This window comes from Oryx dammah, unplaced genomic scaffold, assembly GCF_014754425.2.
Source record: "Oryx dammah isolate SB20612 unplaced genomic scaffold, SCBI_Odam_1.1 HiC_scaffold_26, whole genome shotgun sequence".
Taxonomy (NCBI): domain Eukaryota; kingdom Metazoa; phylum Chordata; class Mammalia; order Artiodactyla; family Bovidae; genus Oryx; species Oryx dammah.
This window is the reverse complement of record NW_024070210.1, coordinates 88,815,287-88,822,128: the sequence shown is the minus strand read 5'-3', so window position 1 is coordinate 88,822,128 and position 6,842 is coordinate 88,815,287.

The window sequence follows — 6,842 nt, the reverse complement described above, 5'->3', positions numbered from 1 at the left end:
ATATTTGTTTAGAAATTTCTCTCAACCCTCCTACCCTGTTGGTGCAGTCATTATGGAAACAGTGGAAATTCTTCAAAAATTTAAAAATAGAGTTTCCATCTGATCCAGCAATCCCACTCCTGGGCATATCTATATACCCAGACAAAACTAGAATTCAAAAAAGATACACGAACCCCTATGTTCATAGAAGCACTATGAACCATAGCCAAAATATGGAAACAATTTAAGTGTCTGCCAACAAACAGAGGAATGGATAAGGAAGATGTGGTACAAATATACAATGGAAAACTATTCAGCCATGAAAAAGAACTACATGGATGTTGCATCCATTTGCAACAAGATGGATGGACCTAGAGATTTTCACACTAGGTGAAGTAAGTCAGAGAGAGAGACAAATGTCATATAATATCACTTACATGTGCGATCTAATATACGACCCAGACGAACTGATCTATGAAACAGAAACAGCCTCACAGGCATAGGGGACACTTGGCTTCCCAAGGGGGAGAGGATTGGGAGAGGGATCAAGTGGGAGTTTGGGGTTTTCAGCTGCACAGTAATGTCACGTGATGGACAAGCAATGAGGTCCTGCGGCATAAGCACAAGGAACAATATGCAGTAATCTGTGATAAGCTATAATGGAAAAGAAGATGAAGAAGAATATATATATAGATATAGAATCTCTGTGCTACACCGCAGAAATTAACACAACGTTGTGAATCAACTACATTTCAAGAAAACAATTAAAAATAAAGAGAAATTCCTTCCAAATATAGGAAGCTGGTTTAAAGGAATAATATTAATGTGGATACAAATATTTCCATCAATGATCATATTTTTATATGACTACTTGCCTCCATTTTCTCACAAAGGTAAAAAGTGATCAACTAGGTAAGAAACGTAATGGACATACAGTCTTTTTTATTTTTTTAACCAAGGTAGATCCTGAAAATTTATCTGAGCCCAAAGGAGGAGTTGTGCAGGAGAAAAATTGTTCCAAATATGGTCCAGGATAGAATTTTTTTTCTTTTTGAATGATTTAATTCATAACTTCCTTCTGGAAATAAACTAGAATTTCTGATAAAAAAATTAAAATTTTTTCTGATAAACTTAAGGGGATTAAGACTTATTCTGGAAACCCTAATCACTTACCCACACAATTGACATCAGTCAAAAGTCTTAGTGACTTTCTAATTGAACATGGTTTTGGTTTTGGTTTTAAATCTAATCTCATAATGATTATCTAATTACTGACCAAAAGTACACCTCTAAACTGGGACTGCTGCTGCTAAGCCACTTCAGTCATGTTCGACTCTGTGCGACCCCATAGACAGCAGCCCACTAGGCTCCCCCATCCCTGGGATTCTCCAGGCAAGAACACTGGAGTGGGTTGCCATTTCCTTCTCCAATGCATGAAAGTGAAAAGTGAAAGTGAAGTTGTTCAGTCGCATCCAACTCTTAGCGACCCCATGGACTGCAGCCTACCAGGCTCCTCCACCCGTGGGATTTTCCAGGCAAGAGTACTGGAGTGGGTTGCCATTGCCTTCTCCAAACTGGGACTACCAGAGGCCTTTCCCTGGACAGCAAGATGGTGATAAAACTTTAACTATAGTCCTAACTAAGCAGTCTCAAGAGTTCTCAACTATATTCTACTTAGTTTCCTGAAAGAATGCTTACCTGCTTGTGAAGGTGAGAACCACAAAATTCAGACAAAGTAACACACAATGCTTATTGACCAAGTTGTTAGACATTTCTCGATCAGATTATTAGGCACCTTTCTTCAAGATAAAACTATTCAGTGTTCTGTGCAGGGGAATGATTAAACTTCAAGTACCTCATATGATTAAAATGAAAGGCTGATAGACTTTGGCTTTATTCTACTCTTGGACTTTGATTTAGTCAGAGACTGAAGAAGATATTTGGTTATACTATAACCAGCAGCAAGGGGTCAATGACATAGAATTAAGGGTCAATGACATACTAAGTTTCCAGTGTTATAGCTAAGGTAAAAGTGCTGGCTACAGAATGTCCTTTCTTGGAGAAAGCATAAACTCTGTGCCATTGTTTCACACCAGTTTCTGCCCAAACTTCCAATACTTTGCAAATGTCCCTGAAATACTTCCAGCAAAACCTATGTCTGTTGAAAAAGCATTTAATCACTGAGATGATTTTATTTCAGTGTAATAGCGGCTTCCCTTTGGATACTGATCTTTTTTCTCAATCACCCTATTGCAGATGGAGGCATCAGGTCAGTGATTAAGCACCAATAGTTTTGGACATTTAATTGCTGTGTCTTTTCAGAAAATCTCCTCACTAAATCTACTATGGGTTTCCCTCCTCTGAGTTTAATATAAAAATTGGCTCTTAGAAGAAATATTGTTTCCAATTGTACCATAATTTAACCTCTCCCTTGTTCTTGGACATTTAGATTTTAAAAAACCTCTTTAAACAATGCTGCAGTGAACATCTTTATACATGTATCTCTACTGCATTATCTTGTGTGTTATCATTTCCCTCTGGATTTCATTTCATTTTCTGTGAAGTTTACTGAGAAGAGAATGTGCTGCTTTGGGGGACCTGGAAAAATTATTGTTTTAATGACTAAATTGGCTTCTGAGTATAAGCAATGTTTGTGAAAATGAAGGAAAGAACAAACATCTAGTCAAGGGCATGACCATCTCTTTTGGCTTCCGCTGATAATGAATGGCTCACCCCAAAAAACAGAACAGTCTGATCTGAAAATATAGAGCAGTCTCCACCACCTTGAAGTCTTTGCTGGCTTTCAGCCTTGGCAAGCATCACATCTTTACGTGGGGAGGAAGGAGGTTGAAAAGCAGAAAGATGTTCACCCCTAAGTCCCTGGAGCTCAGGGGAGGCCCCTACCTGGCACTTTAATCCTGGGCTCATATTGAAGTGCCCTGAACTGAGGGATCAGGACCCTGGACAGCTCAGTTGGTGTTGCCCTACCTTCACTACCCTCGTTCTTAGGCAAAGGGTTCCCCTCTTCATATTGGGTTTTACCTGTTTATTTATTAAGCAGAAAAGCTAACTGGTTAGCCCCAGGTAAAAAAAACTCCTGAGTTTAAAGGGCCTAGGTTTTGTCATGGTAATAACATCTAGAATACCTTTCCTTTTTATTCCTCCTTGAAGTTTATATGGTTTGATAAGAAAAAGAAGTCCAAGGTCCAAGGACGTATGACTGGTCACAGTAAAAGTGAACCAGACTAGTACTGAATTCTTCTGATGCCATTGCATTCACTAATTAAGCAGTTACTGAGCATGAATAATGTTTGTATTAGTTACAGTATAGACTAAGATTCTGTAACAACGAGATCTCAAACACAGTGCCTCAAATCATACCAAAGTGTGCCTCTCTCACACATAACACTCCAGAGGTGGACAGCTGATCCAGGGCAGGTAGGCTGCTCTTTTCCATGAGGTCATCCAGGGACCCAGGTCCTCCTAACTTCTTGTCTGGGTCCACAAACATTTCCTGTAAAGATCCAAATAGTAAATAGTTTAGGCTTTGCAGGCTGTGCAATCTTTGTCACAACTGCCCAATTCTGCTAATGTAATGCAAAAGCATTACATTGGACACAAAAGGTTGTGTCTAACTCTTTTGCGACCCCATGGACTGTAGCCCACCAGGTTCCTCTGTCCATGGGATTTTCCAGGCAAGAATACTAGAGGGGGTTGCCATTTCCTTCCCCAGGAGATCTTCCTGACCCACAGATCGAACCTAAGTCTCCTGCATTGCAGATGGATTCTTTACCACTGAGCCACCTGGAAAGCCCAAAAGTAGCCATAGGCATTACATAAGCAAATGGGAATGGCCATGTTCCAATGAAACTGTATTTACAAAAGCAGGTTAGACTTGACCCATGGGTTGTAATTTAATGACTCCTGCCTTTAGATGTTCTTTCCACCATCATATTCGTGTTCCAGACAGAGAAAGAAAGTGGATGGGTTGAAATTTCTCTTATAGAAACAAACTCCATAGATCAAAAATAGTGTGGCATAGTCACACAATGGAATATTCTGAAAATAAGAATAAACCACAACTACACACAACATGGATGAATACCACAATATAATGTTAAACAAAATAAGCCAGACACAAAAGATTACATATTGATCGATTCTATTTATGGAAAATGTACAAACAGGCAAGCTAACATATGGTATTAAAAGTCAAGATAGTGGTTGCCTTCGAGGGGGTGGGGTCAGGAACCAGAAGTGGACACAAGAAGGTTTCTAGCTTCTGACAATATTCTGATCGGGAGGATGTAAGTTCCCACACGTGGGTAGGTTCACACATGAAAACCCGCTAAACCACAGCTTAATATTTGTTTACCTTTCTGTGTATAGGTTACACATCAATTAGAAAGTTTACATAAGTTGCAAAAAAAGAGTAATTCAAAAGTACTACACTACTGTCTCTCATCTCTTGTCCAAAACCGAATCAAAGGAGCACCCCAAACTGCAAGGGATCTGGGAAATGTGGTCTCCAGCTGGGTGGCCATATGACTCTGAAATTCAGAGGGTTCTTTTATGAAAAGGAAGAAGGTAAGAGTGTATTCTAGAGACAGTTAGATGGCTCCGTTGCAGTCTGTGCAGCCATCACTGGTCCATGACAGTTATCAAATCCCGCTGGGCATGACCTGTGAGGTTCCGCTGGCAATAAAGGTCCCTGGTTAGCCTGCTATGGGAATGCCATCATTGTCTGTAATTCTCTCTGTTGTCTGGATTTACTCTCTGTCAGGTTATTTGTCCATGACACTTGATAGGCAATTTTTTTTTCTTTTTCCCGTTTTTCTTTTTCTCCTTGGAACTTGAACATCATAGGAAGGGCTGCTTTAGCCATGAGGGAAATCTCAGAAATCTAAGCACTGATTTCTTTGAGCTTTTGAGCAGTTAAATTAGTAATTGGCTACCTTTCAAATTATATATGAAAAAATAAGCCCTTATGTAGTTAAACCATTGAAATTGGGTCTTTGTTACCCAGAGTCAATCACAATTCTTAATTGATAGGGAAAGTTTCCCTAACAAGATAATGTTTAAGCTGAGACTAGACAGATTATGAGGTGGCAGAAAGAGTAGCAGGGGAAAGTCCAAAGCCCTTTCTATTGCCTTCCACCACTAATTGCCCACCGTCTTCCAGGCAGGGAGACTATGGGCTGGAGAGGTCAAGAGAGTTCAAGGTAAGATTGATTTGTCCAGAGGTGACATTTGACGCTATGCGGAAGGGAGGGCTTGGTAATGAACTCACATCTCTGTGAGTTCACAGAGTGTACTTCATGGCACTTATCACACAGCTATCAATTGCATGATCCCTGGTGTGACCACAAGACTGTAGTCTCCATGAGGTCAGGGACAATGCCTGTGATTGTTCATTAGTAGCATAAATCCTGGCACAGGGCAGACATGGAATAATAGTTATCGGATAAGTTATAGCAGAAAGAACTGAATGAGAGGAGGAAGAAAAGAGACACAGGCAGGAGAATGGAAAGCCTTGGCTGGGGCAGGCATCTCTTGAAAGGAACACAATCCCAGTGACACTCCCCCAGGGCAGATTCAGACGACTGTGGTCATGGGCCACTTTAGGGACCCACACTGACATGCCTATCCAGCTCACAGCCTTTCTCTCTTGGCTACTCGATGAGCATGAGATTTGAGCCAGCATTCATAGTACTTCACCCTTGACCACAACAACTGATCCAAAATGTGGGTTTGTGACCCAGACCTGGATAATTAGGGTCCTGTCCCAGGAATTGAAACTGGAGTTGAGAAAAGAGACTCCTTCCCCCTCTGGCTGTGAGGGTGTGAGCCTGGATTTCCCACAGTCTGGTCCAACTGCCAGGAGATGGCCTGCCTGTAGGAAAGAACCTGATATCCAGAGAGAACAGGGAGAGACCAAGAGAGAGAAAGAGCAAAGAATCTTCAGGCTCCTGATTCCAGCTATCCCTAAGGTTGACTCCACTCTGCTCTTCCCAATTATACGAGCCAATGAATTCCTTTTAAATTCCTTTTGTGCTTCAGAAAGTTAGAGTTGCGGTCCTTTTTTCGAAATCTATGAGCTGCCTTTCTCTCCAAAATACATCCGGAATCTGAGCACTTCTCACCATTAACCTGGTCCAAACCACCGTCTCTTGCCTGGATGAATGCAACAGGCTCCCATCTCTTCTCTTGCTCCCTGACAAACCACTGTCCACCCAGCAGACCAACTGATCCTGGATAAATGTCAGTCCAATGATGTCACCTCCAGTGATTTCTCTCTACATCCATATTCCTTATCCTGTTTTGCGGCATGATCTGCTTCTGTCTACCCTGTAACTATTCCGTGCCACCTCCCATCATCACTGTGCTTCAGCTGCGTTGCCCTTTGTTGTGTGTTTCTCAGACTTGTGAACCTCATTATTTCTTCAGCACCTTTGCACCTGCTGGCCCAAGTCTTTGCATAGTTAATTCTTCATCATTTAGTTTTTAGTAACGTAATACAGTTATCATAGCTCCCCATCTATTTCTGTATCATTTTGCTGTTGAAATTATTCACAGAAATTGACACTAGTTGAAATTATTTATGTTTTACTTACTTTTGTGTGGGCTGTCTGTCCCCTAGAGTATGAGCTTCAGGAGACTAGAGACCTTGCCTGTCTTGCTTACCTTGTGTCCACAGTAGGTGTTTGAGTAATATTTACTGAATGAATGAGTGACGGAATGAGGAGGAGCTGGAATTCCGTTCAGGACCTAGGTTCCCACTGCACCTCCTTTTCTCTGTTGTCCACACCGCTGGCCAGTATTAACTCATAGAGGAGCTTGCACCTGTCGTGTGACTTCTTTCA